A 17,643-nucleotide genomic window follows, 5' to 3' on the forward strand; every position below is an offset into this window, starting at 1 on the left:
AGCCTTTCCACTGCAGTATACTTCATAAATATCCATGCATTTAAGAGACGCCAACCACCGTTGTTTAGTGAGTAGGGTACCTCCCTAGCACTGCACCTGAGGCAAATCTAGAGTTCCGTAGGTGAAATCTTTCAACATCTGTAGCTTGCTATGGATATATCTAGATAGGCTTTTAACTCCATCAATGAGTTTGTCAGCTGTTCTGCTAGGATGGGTGTATGGCAGTGGAGCTTGGACCTTGCATCAAAATCTGCTATTGGCAGAGCAGTTCTGCTGTGCTTGCAGCTTTCCATTTGCTCTTTCTGCTGTCGGGAATCTCTTGACATGACACAGGGAAGTTTCCACATGATGAATTTCAGGGAGTGAGGCGAGGCCAAGTGTATGTTTTAATTTTAGTTCTGCATGATGGAAGATGCTTGTGAGCACATCATATTAACTTCGAAAGCTCCTTGGTATTTTGGTTATTTTGCTGGAGTAATACAGTGGGTTGACTGGGGAATAAGCAAGCAAAGCAAGACTTCAGGGAATAGTAAAACCACCCATGCAGACATAAATTAGCCTGCCCACCCTTTCAAAACCACATGCAACAGGCAGCGGATATCTTCCTTGACTCCATTTTTACCCTTGGAAAGAGGTTCTGACCCCGAAGGATCTCTGTATCTTTGGTCTTTTGGGCTGTAGTTACTGAATTGGAAAGACTCCAGTTGTCCAGCTCTCTTGTACAGCCATCTTCCTATGGACCCATCTGCTAATTCATCCTCTAGGAGAGAGTCAATGTCGTGCCAGCAGGAACTGTCGTAAGTTATTTTCACATCTTAGTCCTGAGCATGGCATAGGGGAAGGCATGGAGAATTCCCACAAGGGCAATTGAGTAATGGAAGGTGATGGGTCCAGATGGAGTCAAGATATCTTCGGAAAAGGGCACTCCTTTCTCCCCTCCAGTTTCCATGCAGCTGAGTTTTGTGAACATTAAAACATCACGTAACCTCTTTGTACAAGTGTTTTGTTGCTCAAAAGGGGAAGCTGGTTGCAGTTGACTTTCAAGCTGGAAGGAACGGGGCATCACTACAGACAGCTAGTCCTTGCAATGCATTTAGGACTGTGCATGAAAAACAAGAGCTGGCTCAGCACCGAGGATGTGAATGTTGGAGCAAGGAAGCTTAGGCTGATTTTTCTGCATCCCATAACCTTTCCGTTGCAAGTCTGGTGATAGCTTACTTGCGGGATGTGAATATTGACCTTTATCAGCATCAGGGGTGTGTTGTGAAGATAAATGTACAGGCAAATGGACAGGGTAGGAATGAGGATCAGGGAGGTAACGTGGTTTGAAGCGAATGCCTCAAATCTCTCCTGCTTTACTAATCAAGGACAGTGTTAGTAATACAGGTGTACAAGGCAGTGGTTTTGATAACTGATTTATCTTGGCACTGTCCTGGTTTCCACCCCAGAGGCTATTTAGGTTTCAGGGGGATGGTGAACATCTGACAGGCATAGTTTGTGTTGTAGCTCAGGGACGCTCTTGGAAAACCCACCAGGCAAACTCCTCTAGACAGCAGCTGTAATGGGCATCATACAAGCAAGCAGAAATCTGTGCCTCCAACTCATTTTATTTTTTATTTTTAAATAAACATTCTGTTTGTGTGCTTGGATGACATTTTCCATTTGGAAAGGGTGGAAAGGAATGAGTGTCATCCACGACCAAGGTGCTGGGCACATAACTCACAATTACTCATAGAACTACAACCTCATCACGCAATCGTGAAGGATTTCTTCCATCAGTTTCCTCTCTCTGGCCTCAATCCTGAAATTAATCTCGCCTAAACAGTCAGCAGCAATTCCTTTATCAGTGCATGCATAAATTAGTCCTGTTCGTGGCTGAGTGCTTCAGATGAAAAAGAAGAGTGGTGGGAGGAAGGAAACCTAATGTATAATGCTTAAATAGCCACCTTAGCTGTGAGTTTTAGAAAAGAATGTCACCTTCTTGATCCCAAGAAGATAGAACTGAAGGATAGATGGCCTTTGATATTTTCATCATTGCGTCTTTGTCAATGCATAGGGGTTGAAATCCATGTCCACCTCTTGCCACTGAGGTTTTGGCACGTGGTTCTGCCAGCTTCTCTTTCCTTTCTCATTGAATTTTACTATGCCTGCCATCTGGCATATCTTACACTGGGTTTGTTGCTCTTGATCCTTGGTGGTGAGAACAGGTGGACAGCATCACCCTCAGACACTCTCATCCCAGGATGCTTTTAGAGGGATGCTTTGTGCAACATTTGCTTTCCAGGTGGATTTTTCCTCTCTGAGTCTGCTGTTTTGCTTTGCTTGGGGAAAGCTCGTAAGTGTAGGTGGAACAGATTGGAGTAGACTCAAAGCACTGGGGTGAGCTGGGCGGCTGAGGTAGTTTTTCTCCCTGTAAACATTTCATAAGGAGGGAATAGCTTCCCCATTTGGGTAGCAGATGGGATTTGGACTCACCGATCCCTTGTGGTTGTGGTACAGGTAGGATGAGCTGATTTTGTAGATATTATAGCTTGGGAGAGGCTGTGTGAGGTTTCAGGCTGTCTAAGAGCGTGCTCCTGTATTTCTTTCTCCCAGTGGAGAATCACCTGGGTTTTAGTTGCTCTTAGCAGTGCTCAACAGTGGAGAGGGATGATGAGAATGTGAGCACTGAAATATAGACCCAACTGCATCTCTGAAGTTCAGAAACCCTGAATTTCTGCTTCTGGAATGGAAGAGGCTCACAGTTGAAAGCACCTGTGCTTAGAAGACACACATTCCCCAGTCATAATCCCTGCTGCATGTTTGCCTTCCTAAAAGGGGCAGTAAACGTAAGGTGCTTTAGGATGCCCAGCAGAGAAAGAGTCTTTATAACCACATGGTTATTGCACAATAACCTGGCACTGCTCAACCAGAAAATGCACCTTAGGACATCCTGGGTGGCTTGAGGCAAGCTGAGAGGCTGCACATTGCTTTGTCCTGTCTGTTGGGTTCCAAAAAGCTGATGATGTTACTTTTGTCACCTGTTGGAAGAGTTGTAAAAATGTCCATCTGCCCCATTACATTCCCAAGAGGACACTGAGGATGTCCCAGGTGTAGTATGCTGAAGGACGAGGTGGGGATACCCACACCTGGATTGCCACTTATCTACTCACAAATACTATGATAAACAAAGGGAAGCAGTGGAAAGGTTTGAGCTGTGTTCCCATGTAGTGATTTTCTTAGGTTAAATGGGAATGTGCTTGGGATTTACATCCTGTAACAACTCAATAAGATCGATGTTTCCAAAACACCTTGCACAATTTGATCTAAATCTTGATTAAACCTCTAGGTCGGTTGTCTGTAGCCTGGAGTGTGTGGTAACATGGATATTTGTTGCATGACCTTTCGATGTTTCTCTCAACCAAAAACCAGGAGCTGATGCAGGAGGGGAAAGCCTGCTGTCACAGTGTGTAATTGGCTTGGTCTGTTTGTGCAGAGGTCACCAAAGACTGGGATTGCTGCTCCAGGCAGATACAAAGCATTGCTGAGATTTTATCTTTTTCTTTCTGGGGGAACAGCATCCATTTTTAAGAGCACTTTTTATTTAAGAAGTGTTTATTAATACTTTAGAAATACAATTATATTCAGCAAGTAATAACCAAAGCAGTGATGGATCTACATGCAGTATGCGAAGAAGACCTTCCTTGTTTGCTTTAATTGAGCAAAGCAATGTATAGTATGTTAAGAAAGAGGCCGTTCTTGATAATAGACTGATAAATGGGTGCTGCGTTTTCTTTGTAGTGCAGTAAATTAGGAAATATTGCCTGCTAAATAGCTGGTGCAAGGTAGATGAATATGTTGAGGAGTCCACCATTTGTCTGGCTAATGCTCATCTTGCATTATCTGAATTGCAGATAATACCAGAGAGCTATGAGGCACAGCTCTCAGTTGCATCTCAGCTGTCTGGTTTGGTGGACACAGGAAGTGCTTCTTCAGGATTCATCAGTATTTTTTAAGGTGAGGATAACTGGATGCTTTTATAGCCAGGAGGAGTTGTGTTTCAAGGAGGAGAGATCTTAGAAATAAAGACAGAAGTTCTTGCAAGGTTGGGTTCTTGTGTGTATGTGTGTAAGCAAGCTAGAAACAGCCTGCTGGTGAGAAATGCAAAGATACTGATTGAATAAGGCTGTTCGTGTTCTGTCAAATGAAATGCAAACTGAAATGGTCAGAATGTTCCTCCCATGGCCAGATCAGAGTCCTAAAGAAAACAGCACAATTAAAAGAAACAGATGACTCCCATATCCCATCACAGATACCTTGCAACCAATGGTAGCGTCTACTTATGCACTTCTGCTAATTGGAAGTCTTAAAACCCTTTAACACCTTTACAGCTTCACATGCCCATTTTTAGAAAAGTAATTGAGATGTGAAATGGTTTATACAATCATAGAATGGCTTAGTTTGGAAGGGACCGTAAAAGTAATTGAGCTCCAACCCCTGCTGTGGGCAGGGTTGCCAACCACTAAATCAGGCTGCCCGGTTTTCAGCTCCTCCTTCTCTAAAACAAAGCTTTCCTTTTATTCCTTTTAAACTCTCCCCAAAATAGAACCCTGCCAGGAGTTATTGTTTTAAGTGTCTCTGCTAACGTGATTAGAAATACCACTTATCTAACTCACTTAAAAAGCCACCTGTTTACCTACTCAGGCATAGCTGGTGGTCTGGCTAGTTGTCTTTTTTCACTCCCACATCCTTGATTTTTATGCCAAGCCAGACAGTACACAACCATCCTACAGAAAGCTAGTGAGCAAGATTTGGTGATATGTTCCTTTCTATGTACAGATATGATGGCAAGGCTGGGGAAGGAGTCCCTGTGCGTCGTGCTTTAGCTTGACTCATATAGAGAGCAACTCTTATCTTGGAGGTGTCTCAGCTGCAGCCGTATTTCTGTGTTCCCTGCTGTTGTTGCTGTGCTTGTCATTTGATGGTTTCGTGTCTTTGATGTCTAGAGCTAGCTGTGTACAGAAAAAAAAAATGAAATCTGGATGACGGCAGTGTTTTGAAACATGGGTGCTTAAAATTCCCTGAAATCACCGAGAATCACATTGTTCTGTAGATCTTTGGGTTTGACTTGGCATCCCTCTTCTTGGAAACTCTTGCCAAAGTGAGTAAAGCCTGGCCGGGCCCCCCATGCAGAGTGAAAAGCAGGCCGAGGACTGCTGGTCTTGCATCTCCTGGATGCTCAGAGGACTGATCCTGGCAGTGAAGCATGCTTTGGTTGGACTAGATGATCTTAGTGATCTTTTCCAACTTGAAATAATCCTCTGATTCTGTGATGCACAGGGGGATACCTCCCAGGGGATTTACCATCTGCTTCAGCAACAGATTCACAAGTGGCAACTCCATTCTTAGCCAAGAGAGCAAGAAGCAAAGCACTGGTGGCTTTTCCTGGCACTGTTCTTTTTAGTTTTCCCTCAATATGGTTTACCACTGCACTTGAGGATGTATGAAGCAGCTGTGGATTTACCTGGCTTGTCTGTAGCGCTCCTTGAAGTAGCAGCTGTGGTTCATCACCTGCAAGGCTCATGTTTAGGGAGAGAGCAGTGCTTTGCATAGTAATTCCTTCAGGTTCCAACATTACCTGCAGCAGCAGCAATGTTGAATCAGTTGGAAGGATGCCCTTTTTGATCTGGATGAGATTTCCACGAATGATACTGCTTATTGCCCCAGAATGTCCTTGCAACAGTATGTGTAAAGAGCATCAGTGGTATCACTGCTCTCCTGAGTAAACCCCAACACCATATTTGGATGGAGAGGATTGACATAATGCGTCTTCCTACATGGAACTGAGCTGAAAACTACAGTATTTGGCTTTCAGTGCTAACTAGTCATGCCTTAAAGCAAATTTTGCTGAAGGCGTATTTTCTCAGCTTTATAGTTTTCCCTTTCCAACTCTTGCTTTGATGTGTGGTTTCATCTGCATGGTATAAACGATTGGTGGTGTGGGAATGTGGCCTTTGGGAGCTACCTAGACCAATGTGTTAGAAACCACTTTGGAGTTGCTGAAGCTAAGCAAATGATGGGGCAGACATTTTTAGTGGTGGGAGGTGGATTAAATGATGAGGCATCTCCATATCTTAATGCATCTTGCTCACCCAACTCAAGCAAGGGTGGTGCAAGTTGGCAGTTGGTGGTGTGAATTATGGAGAACATAAAACGTGATGAGTGTGAAAGTGCCTTCAAACTTAGAGAGGTATATTGTTGGTGATAGTCCCTGGCTGGTGTTGGCAGCGTGCTGGCTCTTAGTGATGCATTGACCCATCCACCCATCCATCTTTATAACCAGTTCTGTCTCCATACTCTTGGACACTTGTTGACTTCCCTCTCCCTGCTTGTTTTATGCATTTGTAGAATCATAGAATGGCTTAGGTTGAAGGATACCTTAAAGATCATCTAGTTCCAACCTCCTTGCTTTGAGCTGGATTGCCAACCACTCGATCAGGCTGCCCAGGATCTCATCCAACCTGGCCTTGAATGCCTCCAGAGATTCCATGGGTCTGGTGCCATGTGATGAGGAGTGTGGATGGGATCTTTTTGGGGCTGGTCATTGCAGCTGCAGTCTTTGCATTGGTCATTGCATTGCAGTCTTGAAAGCCTCATGTGTGGATAGACATCTCCTACAGCAGAGAGGCTGTATTTGCCTTTTCAGCTTGGCTATTTTTCACCTCCTTATCCTTTTGAAGGATGCTAAGTTGTTTATAGCACTTCGATTCTTTGCGCTTGAGACCTGCACAGAGTGAGCACTGGTGAAGGCAGCTTTTCTGCATGGAGAGTTTGGAGCAAAAGCATAACATGCTCCCTGGCCCAGGCTCTGTTCCTCTATATGGCCAAGTGTTTGCCAGAGGATGCCAAGGTCCAGAGAGACCACTCCATGCTGGGTGCTCCAGCAGGTCCTCCCTGGGGACATCATCCTGTTGTCTTGACCCATGACTCAGTTGTCCAGGTGATGCAAGGAAATGATCAACTGGGGCTAAGCCTGTACTTGGATTTGTGTTTGGGTAGGAACACTGAATATCAGCTTTGGTATTCAGACTAATCTTGTGTGATTGAGTGGTTTTCTTTCTCCTTGTTTTGGTCAGTAGTGCTTTCAGATAGAGGCTTGACAACTGCAGAAGAATTGAGTTTATATCAATGCATAAGTGTACATATGCATGCTTGCAACTGTGTATAAATAGTGACTGTCCCAATTTGCTGTGTGCTGGTGTGGTCTCCCTTCTAGCACTGTGTGCAGTTCTGGGCACCACAATACAAGAAAGACTTAATACTATTAGGGAACACTCAGAGAAGAGCTACAATGGTGGTGAATGGTCTGGAGGGTGTGAGGAGCAGCTGAGGTCCCTTGATTTCTTCAGAGCAGAGAAGGCTGAGGGGAGGGCTCGTGGCAGCCTACAGCTCCTTGCAGGTAGTGGAGGGGCAGTGCTGAGCTCTGCTCTCTGATGAGAGCGACAGGACCTGAGGGAATGGCATGGAGCTGTGTCAGTTCCTTGGGTAATGTTGAAGCAGTGGATTAATTTTTAAGTGTGGTTTCACTCGTGTAGTGATTTTCTCTCAGTTAACAGGACTGGCTTTAATTCCAGTCACATCTTTCACTTTTTATCTGCATCTCAAAACTTGCATTATTGCTGGTGAACAAGATAACCACAGTGGTGTTTTGAGTAGCAAACCACCCTTGAAAGGACAGCTTTGTTTGAATGCATGTTGATACTGTATGATGAATGGTTCATTGGGTTGACATCTTCATCTCTTCGGCACTGAAAGAATTGCCACTCATCTTCTTTGGTTGCCTCCCTTGAGAAATGTCATCTCCATGCAACTGGTCCCTAGTCTTCCCCTAGAAAGTAAGAAGATGTTCTCCCATGTCACCCATGTGGTTTGGGTTGACATTGTAGAGCGCGCAACTAAGGAGAACATTCTCCATCCTTAGATGTGAACGTTGGTATCATTTCTTGAGCTTTGCATGAGATGGCATGATCGACAATGTAGCCTTATTTCTTTATGCATTTACTCTTTTTAAAGAAGTGGAGGGATTGATTTTTTTCTATTATTTGACCTGGAGTTTGCAGAAAACGAGCATCCAAAATCAAGAGTGTCTTAGAAGTGATGTGTGCACCGCCTTAACTTATGCATTGAACTGCCAATGAATCTGTCCTGTGTCAAGCAAGATTTTTTTGGCAGCTCCGGCTTCAGACTCTTGATTTTCAGGGCACATCAGCATATTCTGAGTTAGCTGCGTCCATGAGCTTAACACTTTGTCAGCTTTGGATTTTTTTTTTTTCTATACTTGTTAGAACACCTTCTTTACATACAGACAGGTTTTCTGTGCTGTTTTAGGATGGCAGTCAGCATTTCTGTAGCTGCGTTGAGCATTCTGTGAGTTTTCTGCAAGAGAGGCAAATCCAGATGTCCTCTTATTTAAGCAGAGAAGAAGGAGCTGTTACAAGTTACATTTGCGTTTAGAGATCCTAAAGGTGATGGTGTTTATCTTCCAGCCAAATGGTGGTAGCTGTCTGACCTGTTTGCAAATTCAGGGTTGTTTTATGGAGATGTGACACGGGCCTTTCCTCTTTCTCTCCCTTTCTCTCACTCTAAGAATGGTAATAGTTGTGAGTGGTTACAAGTCATGGATCACGAGGGAGAAGAAATCACTGAATGCAGTTATGGAATGGCATTTTGTTGGCAGCCACAGAGTGGAGCGAAAGGAGTCAAGCAGTGATTGCATAGGAGTAGTCTCCAGAATCCAAAGATCCAACATCAAACCCTAGAAAGCATTTTTGCATTTGAAGATGGTTTGATGGTTTTCTGTTTTAAGGCAGTTAACACAGGTTGACTCGTGTCATCAATCTTCATGTCCTCAAGTGCATGATTACTCACAATGATCTAGTGTTGCTTAAGCCAGAAATACTCGTCTTGGAAACTTTAAGCACTGATCATTGAAGTATATTGTGAATTCAAATAAATTGTAAAGGTCGTAGTTCCAACTCCCCTGCTATGGACTGGTTGCCATCCAAGGATGCCCAGGGCCCCATCCAATATGGCCCTTAACGCCTCCAGAGATGGGGCAACCCCAGCTTCTCTGTGTGGCCTGTTATAGTGCCTCATCACTCTGAGTAATTTCTTGCTAATGTGTAATCTAAGTCTTCCCTCTTTTAGTTTAAAACCTTTCCCCCATGACCTGTTTTTCAATGTTTCAATGCCTTGATACCTTGTTTGCAAAAAAACAACTCAATTACTATTTACTGGCCGCTGGTCACCATGTGCCAGTCAGTACTAGAAGTGTCATAATCAACCAAAATGGGGACAGAACCCTTTTAAGAAGGGTACAGCACCAGCGTCTTCAGTTTCTCTTTGTTCTCACATGCACGCCCTCATGCACAGCACCTCTCATAAAGGGCTCACATTATTGTATGTTCTGTGCTGTGTATTTGCAGCAAACTATGCAAACTCTGCTATAGGGCGGCCATAATAAAAGGAAACCACTGGAGTTTACTGTCTAAATTAGCGGGTAATTACACATGGTAAAAGAGGAATAGGGTTGTGGGGTGGAATCTATAGGCTGACGTGTTATTTGCAATATGCTGTAATCGTTTTATTTTGTAATCTCATTATAAGAGAACAAGGAGGGTGGGGAAAGTTGGGTAGTAATCAGAGTAGCTGAGTCACGGTATTGAGAGGATAAACAATTCTCTCCCTTGAAAAAATGAGCATGTTTTGAAATTGCCTTTGAGGCCTGATATTTAATATTTACAGGACTGAAAGCTGATGGACTTTCTATTATGTCATAATTAATCTTGATGTCAAGAGAGTGTTCTGCCTCTGTTACGTAGTTAAATCAAATGTGATGATGATGGTTTATGAAGTATCTAATGTTAGCCAAGGAGAAGTTCACTGGCAGAGATCTGTGCTATGAACCCACCTATAATTTGCCCATATTTTTGCCAGTAGCATGTCCTTCTAATGAGCGGAAAACAAACACAAAATCTCAACTTCTGAAGGGTCATGACCTGGTAAAACTGGTGCTGACTTTCTTGTCTTTTATGGTTAAATCCTTTAGTGGCATTTTTGCCCTTTTTCTTGCTGCTGCTGTTCGGATGGAACACTGAGCTTTGGTTCAAAATACATCCCTGTGTTGTCTAAAAGAACTCTTAGATTAGGTGGCTTAGGTTTAAACAAAGATGCTGTTACCCCATGAAATGCACGCGTCCAGCAGATCTTTAGGTGATTTAATAACTTGTTAGGAGAAAGTTCTTCTCAGAAAGAGTGATGTTGTACTGGGACAGGTTGGCCAGGGAAGTGGTGGAGCTACTTCTCCACTTCTCCTTTGACAACCTCGCAGTCTTGCTGCCTATGAAAGGAACTGCAGTGTCAGAGGCAATGAGTGGACAAGTCTCAGAGGTTTCAGACAGGAAAATCTGCTCTATTCCTTTTTGGTTGGCAAGTTTGGAACTATTAGGATAGTATAGTTAGGTTACGTTTGGACTTAATGATCTTTAAGATCTTTTCCAACCTGAGCAATTCTATGATTCTGTGATACTTACAATTAGTGGATTTTTATGCCTGTTTGCAAATCTCTCTTTTGTATATCAACCAGCATATTGGATATCTTGTAATTGGGTTTATGATTAAAGCAATTTAAGATAACTTTGTGGTTGCATCTACTGTGGGTGGACACGGTCTTGACCATATCTGTCTAGGTCATCATGCTTTTTGAGCTGGCGTGTCTTATGGGAAGGAACTGGGCTGCTAGAAGTGCATTAATTCACCAGATGTTTGTTCATCCACTTGTACTTAAATGTGTCCTCAGTAATGCCAAGCTGGAAGCATTATTATTGCAGCAATAAAAAAGCCCTTTGTTGAAAAGATGACTTGGTGTGCTCGGCATTTTCTGGTTTTGTTATGGACAGAGGTTCCTTGCTTGTGGTCTTGCTGGTTCTCAGCTTTCAAAAGAGTACTCTTAAACATGGAAATACGTCCCTTGCATTATCCGTTCACCACATGTAGTCTAATGATGTGTATTAAAAATGATGAAGAACTTGAGTCAGGTTTTAAATAATATAGCTCCTTGCCAGCCCTGTGCTCAGTGTGGGGGAGGCAGCTCTTGGCAGTTGTGCATCAGGGCAGCTGTTTGGACTGGATGCTGTTTTCTGAACTCCTTTGCTTTTGGCTAGCAGCAGGACATGCTCTGCAAGCTTCATTTTGCTCAGCCACCGCAATGCGCTCAGGCTGGTGCTGCTCTTCGTGTCAGAGGCATTTTATCCTGTCCAGTTGAGTGATGGGGGAGATGCTCTAAGCTGGGCATGCAGCTGCAGCCATCACCCAACTGGATGCCTGTGGGCATCTTCTAATAGCATCTGCGAGCCAACAAATACTGTCCACTCTCTCAGACTCTGGCAGTGTCTTGTTGTGTCTTTAACTTTCTACTTGCATCTCACAACTTGGCCACCACTCCTTTGCAGTTGGACACAGTATAAATTTATATACAGAAGGAAAGAACCCAACTCCTCTGGGAGTTCTGAGGCTATGGATTTCACTCATTTTTGGTTTGCAGGCATCTAACCGCTGCCCAGTCTTCCTTTTGTGCTCAGTGGAGATGTCTGGGCAAATAGCCTTGTTTTTCTTGGATCTTTGCCCATAGTAATTCATGGGCCTCCGGGGTGTCTGGGAAAAAAAGGAGCTGGAAACTGCTACCCAAAGTTTCAGTGCCCAAAAGCTGGAGAAATACTGTTGGTTTTGGGACTGCAAAGTGATTATGTGCAAGCATGCTTTGGTGTTTTATCTCGTACTGCAGTGGCTGGAGCGTTTTTGTTCTGATCTCATCACCTGGAGCTGGTGTGCCTGTCTTTAATATCACTCATCACACACAGTTTTCATCTGCGTTTTGCTCTTCCAGTCTAGTTGTAGTATTGAGGTTTTCTGACCCTTGGCATTTGAGTGCTCTCGTAACAGGACAGTTTGTGGATGCTGAATGACAGTTTTTGGTTGGGCATTAATCAAGCTGTTGGTGTCAGCTCAAAGCATTGGTGTTTTCTTCTATTGGATTTTAGTCTTTTTTGGTCCTTGGGTAGGCTGAGGGCTTGTTTTAGCTGCTGTACTCTTTTCTGGATGACAATGTCTATAGGGCAGTTTTTGAAACAAGTCACATTTTATAATAAGTCAAAGCATGACTGAACTCTGAAACACCATTGAGAACCTAAACTGTGCAAGTGGGCTGATGACATAACATCAGAAGCCAAAGATGTAAGCTTTTGAGCTATCTGACTTTTCTGCGTTGACTGATGTGCTTGGGTGGGCTACTGACCCTCATTTCCTCTCCGAACTGTCAAGTTTAGAATAGTTGAAGTGTTCGCCCTGCCTGCTGTCACAGTGCAAAGAATGATCTTGTACAAACACAAGTAGAAGCAGTCTCATGAATATTTGTTCAGGTCTGAGGAAAGGAACTTTTTATGATGCTCTCTATGTTTGCTCCTGTTTTTCATCCATGGAACAGGTCTCCCATTGGGATCAAGGGGGTTCTGGTGTGATATGGTATGCGTGAAGTATATTCTCATTTCACTCCACACTACCAATCTGAGCTAGAGAATACCTCTTGTTTAGGTTTAACCAAAGACCTCTGCAGTATCCTTCAGCAATACACGAGTCTGGAAAATGAAGATGTCCTTTATAGGCTGCAGTTTCCAGGCCGCAAATGTGTAGGATCTAAGCCGTAATCACAGTTCATTGAAGTTCAGCACAGGAAATATAGTTCCTAGGTATAACATGGAGTAAGTATGGATGTCACCACATTTCAACAGATGTAATCATTAAAATCATTGCTATGTCTCTGCTAACTAATAAGAAGGAAACACAATCCTTGCTATGTGTAATGGGTTTTTGGAGGATGCATATTCCGGATTATAGCTTTATTGTAAGCTCCGTCCAAGTGGTGTTGAAGAAGAACAATTTTATATGAAACCCTAAACAACAATAGGCTTTTGAACATATTAAGCAAGACACAGCCCGTGCGGTAGCCTTGGGATCAGTCTGGATGGGACATGGTGTAAATAACATGCTTTATGCTGCAGCCAAGGAGAAGGGTCCCACTTGGAGCCTTTGACAGAAAACTTCAGGGCAGACCCAAGGTTGATCTCTTGGGTTTTAGAGTCAAGGATATAGAGAATCCGAAGAGTGATGCACTCCAATTATAAAGAAATTATTAGCAGCATATGAGAAGGTTCAGGCTGCTTTGGAAGACTGGTATTAAAGTGCAACCTATTTTAGCACCTTGACTACCAGTGTGAAATCACTGATGGATCAAGTCATATTGTGGGAAAGTATCAAAAATGGAAAGCTGTTGTGTGGAGTCCTGTATGATGAGTTGCAGAAGCTATTGAAGGAGGTGAATTAAGCCAGCTTGTGGAGGTAAAGGCTGTCCAACTGGCATGAGAAGTTGCTAAATGAGAACGGCGAGCAGTGCTTTATACTGACTTGTGGATGGTGGCAAACACCCTTTTTGGGTGCTTACAGCAGTGGAAACAAACAGTTGTCAGTGCAAAGGTAAACTTATTTGGGCTGCTGAATTGTGGAAAGACATTGCTAGTTGGGTAGGGAGTTTGGCCATAAAGGTTTATCATGTGTATAGATGCTCACATACCCAAGAGCTGGGACACTGAAGAACGTGGAAACAACCAGCAGATAGGTCAGGTCACTAGACTTGAAGTGGCTCAGATAGACTTGGATTGGCAACACAAGGGTAAATTATTCATGCCTCAAAGCGCCTATGACTCCTTAGGCCATCAGGGAAGAGATGTGACATATAAATGGGCTCAAGACTGTGGTCTTAACCATAGACACAACTGTGCAATGTGAAGCACGTGATGCAAATTAAAAAAGCCAAGAAAGTGAAACCTCTCTGGCATGAAGGATGTTGGCAGAAGTGTAATGATGGAGATCTTGGCAGGTTGATTATATCACTCTACCATGAACTTGCAATGGCAAGCATTATGTGGAAGCAACCACCAGGTGGCTTGAAACATATCCTGTACCCCATGTTGCTGCCTGTAATGCCATATTGGGTCTTGGAAAACAGGTTTGATGATGACATGAAACCCCAGACAGAACCAAGTCAGATAACAGAACTCATTTTAAGAATACCCTCATAAACAGTTGGGCTGAAGACCATGGCACTGAATGGGTATATTATATCCCTAATTGTGCACCAGCTTCTGGGGAAATGGGACGATGCAATAGATTGTGGAAGACCACGCTGAAAGCAATAAGTGTTGGAACATTCAAACTCTGGGATAAACATCTAGCAGAAGCCATGTGGTTAGCTTGGGGGGCTGCCAATACAATGCCCTTACCCAAGCCAGCCTTGTACGTACTGTAGAAGAGGATAAGGTCCCTGTAGTAAATTTAAAGAGCATGCTGGGGAAAACTGTGTGGATTATCCTGACTTCAGGCAGAGGGAAACCTATTTGCGGGGTTACTTTTGCTCAGGGACCTGTATTCACTTGATGGATAATGCATGCAAATGGGACCATTCTGTGTATATCTTAAGGGAACTGGATGCTGGAAGAAAGCAGGCAGTATATGTGTATGTGATACCAATTATGTTAGAGGTGATATTTTGCTGGCTCCAAGCATCAGAGCTGTCCTGCTTGTGGGATTGCTCATGCAACCTCAGCAGCATCTTGCTGTACCTGTGTTGACACTGTTTCCTGTTGAAAGATGTTTGGAAATCACCATGGGATTGGTAGGGCAGTACAAGAGAAGCCTGTACAGACGTGGGTTGGTTCCTGTGCCAGTGGGAAGTGTGGAGTTCCAAGGAGAGATTCCAACTGATTCCTTACAGATCTCCATGTGACATGATACCTGTCCTTTTGGACAATGCAGAAGGATTGTGTGTTACTGAAGGGGAAATAGTACTGAAACTGCATAACTAAAAAATTCAGCTATCTTTTTTTTTTTCTCAGAAGGTAGAGAATTATTTACTGCACAGTTAATGCGCTGAAAGAAAACTGTAATAAATTAGTCTCTGTAGCCAACCATACTTGTACTACAGAAATGCTCATATTTATGAGAGTGGTCAAACATCCAATAGTGCCCAGAGATGTATGGCAGTGTTTACAATGGACCATAGCACTGTATGATTTATCACAGTGCACTGCATAGCAAGCTATAATGTGCCTTGTAATTAGTGTAATGTACCCTGTAATAGCTGTGAAATAAATTCTGTGCTGAAACTTTCAGCCCCAAAACGCAGAATCTACTACCAAACCCATGAAAACAGAGGGATAAAATAACCGAATACCTAAAAGGTCTTGATGTGAAGTTTGTAGGAAGCTCACGCATGATCCCACAGATTTAATGGCTGGGGGGGCAAAATGTTTTTTAGCCTTGAATTATGCCCTTGTCATTAAAAAGGGTTTTCTTTGCCCATGATGGTGGTTCTCCCTGTGAAATACTTGTTGCTGTGGTGGGCTGTATATATGGGAAATTAGGGCTGGGCAGTACTCACTGATGGATTAACCAGCCAAATCACAGCTTTGCTTGCAAGATCATAGTGTGGTCCTTCTTAGCACTTGATAAATTTAGAGAGAGTGATAGTGAAAAATCCTGTTCTGAAGCTCCTTGAGCATCTTCTTATTCTTGTCTTTCTTACTGCTAGTATTAAAGTATTCTACAACGTATTCTACAACATATTCTTTTTGGAGGTCCTATAGGACTGTCAATTACTAATGTTCCCAGATCGTAGATGAAGGATGTGGCTTCCAAATGGCTTTGCCCACATTGTTGAGAAAGACTTAAGTCAGACCTCCGGGCATCCCTTTCCATTAAAGGTGCCCTCTGATTTTCCTAGTTGATGGGATGGAACGTATCTCATTACTTGCTGTCTTTTTAGTATAAGTGCTTATTTTAGTATTTTTTTTAATAAGGAAGTTTATTATTCAGTCCTTTATTAGGCGGAAATGCAGACCAATTTCATTTATTGTGCTTGTTTTGGTTATTTTTTCTTCTTTTTTGTTTTCTCACACAGCGTGCCTTTCACTCCATGAGTGTTTAATGGGGGTGGAAGAGTCAAACCAAAGCAAATATATTTTATCTGTCAGGTTTCCTCTTTGTGTAATATTTTTTTCAATGTAAAAGATGACACAAAATCAATCTCTGGGATCCCTTAGCCATTCAGCTTGTGGCTGCTTTTGTTCAATGGTCGTTATTTTTTGTTTGGTTGCATTTTAGCCCTTTAATGTATTTTCAAACACATCATCAAAATACAATACTTAGGCAGGAGGAGATCCTCCTTTCGTTTGAAGGTCTGAGTACAGATGTGCATTCATCTGTCCTTTTTCTAACCATTGTACTGCTTTTTGAGACAGGGATGCCAAAGGAAGGGGTTCAGTGGTGGTCAAGAATGAAGAACAAGGATGTTATATTGCAGAATGGGAGGAAGGAAGAATGAATGTTCTTTTTCAAGCAATAAATTTGTGAAATCCTCCCCATATCCTTTAGTTTGTGCTCCGATTCTATAACTTTTCTTTCCCATTTTGCTGCTCTTTTGCTTTTTCAGATTCTCCGTGGTCTTTGTGATGGATTGTGAAAGCAAATGCAGGGCTGTGAGTGAAATGAACCGAAACATGAATTCTTAAAACGACTGTTCCACTGATGTAATTCATTTTTTTCCTCCCTGCATGTTTTAATTCAGTACAAATTCTTCCATACTGTCATTTTTAAATCTTAAGAGACTCTTTGAGACTCTTTATATTTGTAGAGTTTCTAATTCAGGAGAAAGAAAAGTATGAATATCACTTCAATTCAGACCTGTGCTGAGTGACACATCTCTTCCAACCTCTTTTTTTTGTTTGTTTTTGTTTTAATACTTACTTCCCATTTGCTCCCATATGATTAATATTTAATTGTAATTCCATGATTTAACATATTGATCTGCTAAAATTGGGGATGTGTTTTTCATTGAGAGAGCACTGGAAAACAGGCTTACGGTAAAGGGTGGTGAATGGGACTATTCAGAATGGAAGTGAACCTCATGAGTGAGAAGACCCAGAAGCCAATATTTTAATCCCCCATTGATTTACTGGAAGGTCATTCTTTGGATAAAAGACCGAAACGGTGAATTTTAAGCCCAAACGCTATGAGAGACCTAAATATTAATCTGAATGTGAATCAGCAGTGTTCTTCCCGACATGATAAGCCACATCCCCCTCTAATAAAGCGTAACAGGCGGCTCCAAGGAAGTAATTCCCTGCTATTTGCCATTCATGAGACTGCATTTGCTTGGTGGGTCTGGTTTGAGACTCCTCAGTATAATAAGGACACTGATATGTTGAAGCATCTTCAGGAGAGGACATGGGGTTTTTGGGCCCAGGATGTATAAGAAGAGGCAAAGAGAACTTGATTTGCTCAACCTGAATAAGGATTGTCAAAGAGGAAGTAAATGTTTTTGTTTGCAGCTCACCGTGGTAGTTTTTGACAACTTAAAGAATGTCCTGGACAAGTTGTGAGATTTACATTCTTTGAGATACTTGAAACTGAACTGATCAAGGCCTAAACAGATCTAAATGGATTTAGAGGTGGGTGGAAAACAACATCATGAAGTTCAAGAACAGCAAGTGCGTG

General features: G+C 42.7%; 1 protein-coding gene across 7 annotated transcripts in view; it reads left to right on the forward strand.

Annotated features, from left to right (window-relative positions):
* TSNARE1 (t-SNARE domain containing 1) overlaps positions 1–17,643 on the forward strand; it is a 444,328-nt gene that overhangs the window by 38,233 nt on the left and 388,452 nt on the right. The window contains exon 3 of one of the 7 annotated variants that reach the window (XM_072329111.1): positions 3,894–3,996. The exons of the other annotated variants lie outside the window; for them this stretch is intronic. The gene's annotated coding sequence lies outside the window, so the exon portion shown is untranslated. The remainder of the gene's footprint in view (positions 1–3,893; positions 3,997–17,643) is intronic. 7 annotated transcript variants of the gene reach the window in all.

The sequence above is a fragment of the Excalfactoria chinensis genome, chromosome 2 (genome assembly GCF_039878825.1).
Source record: "Excalfactoria chinensis isolate bCotChi1 chromosome 2, bCotChi1.hap2, whole genome shotgun sequence".
NCBI classification, from domain to species: domain Eukaryota; kingdom Metazoa; phylum Chordata; class Aves; order Galliformes; family Phasianidae; genus Excalfactoria; species Excalfactoria chinensis.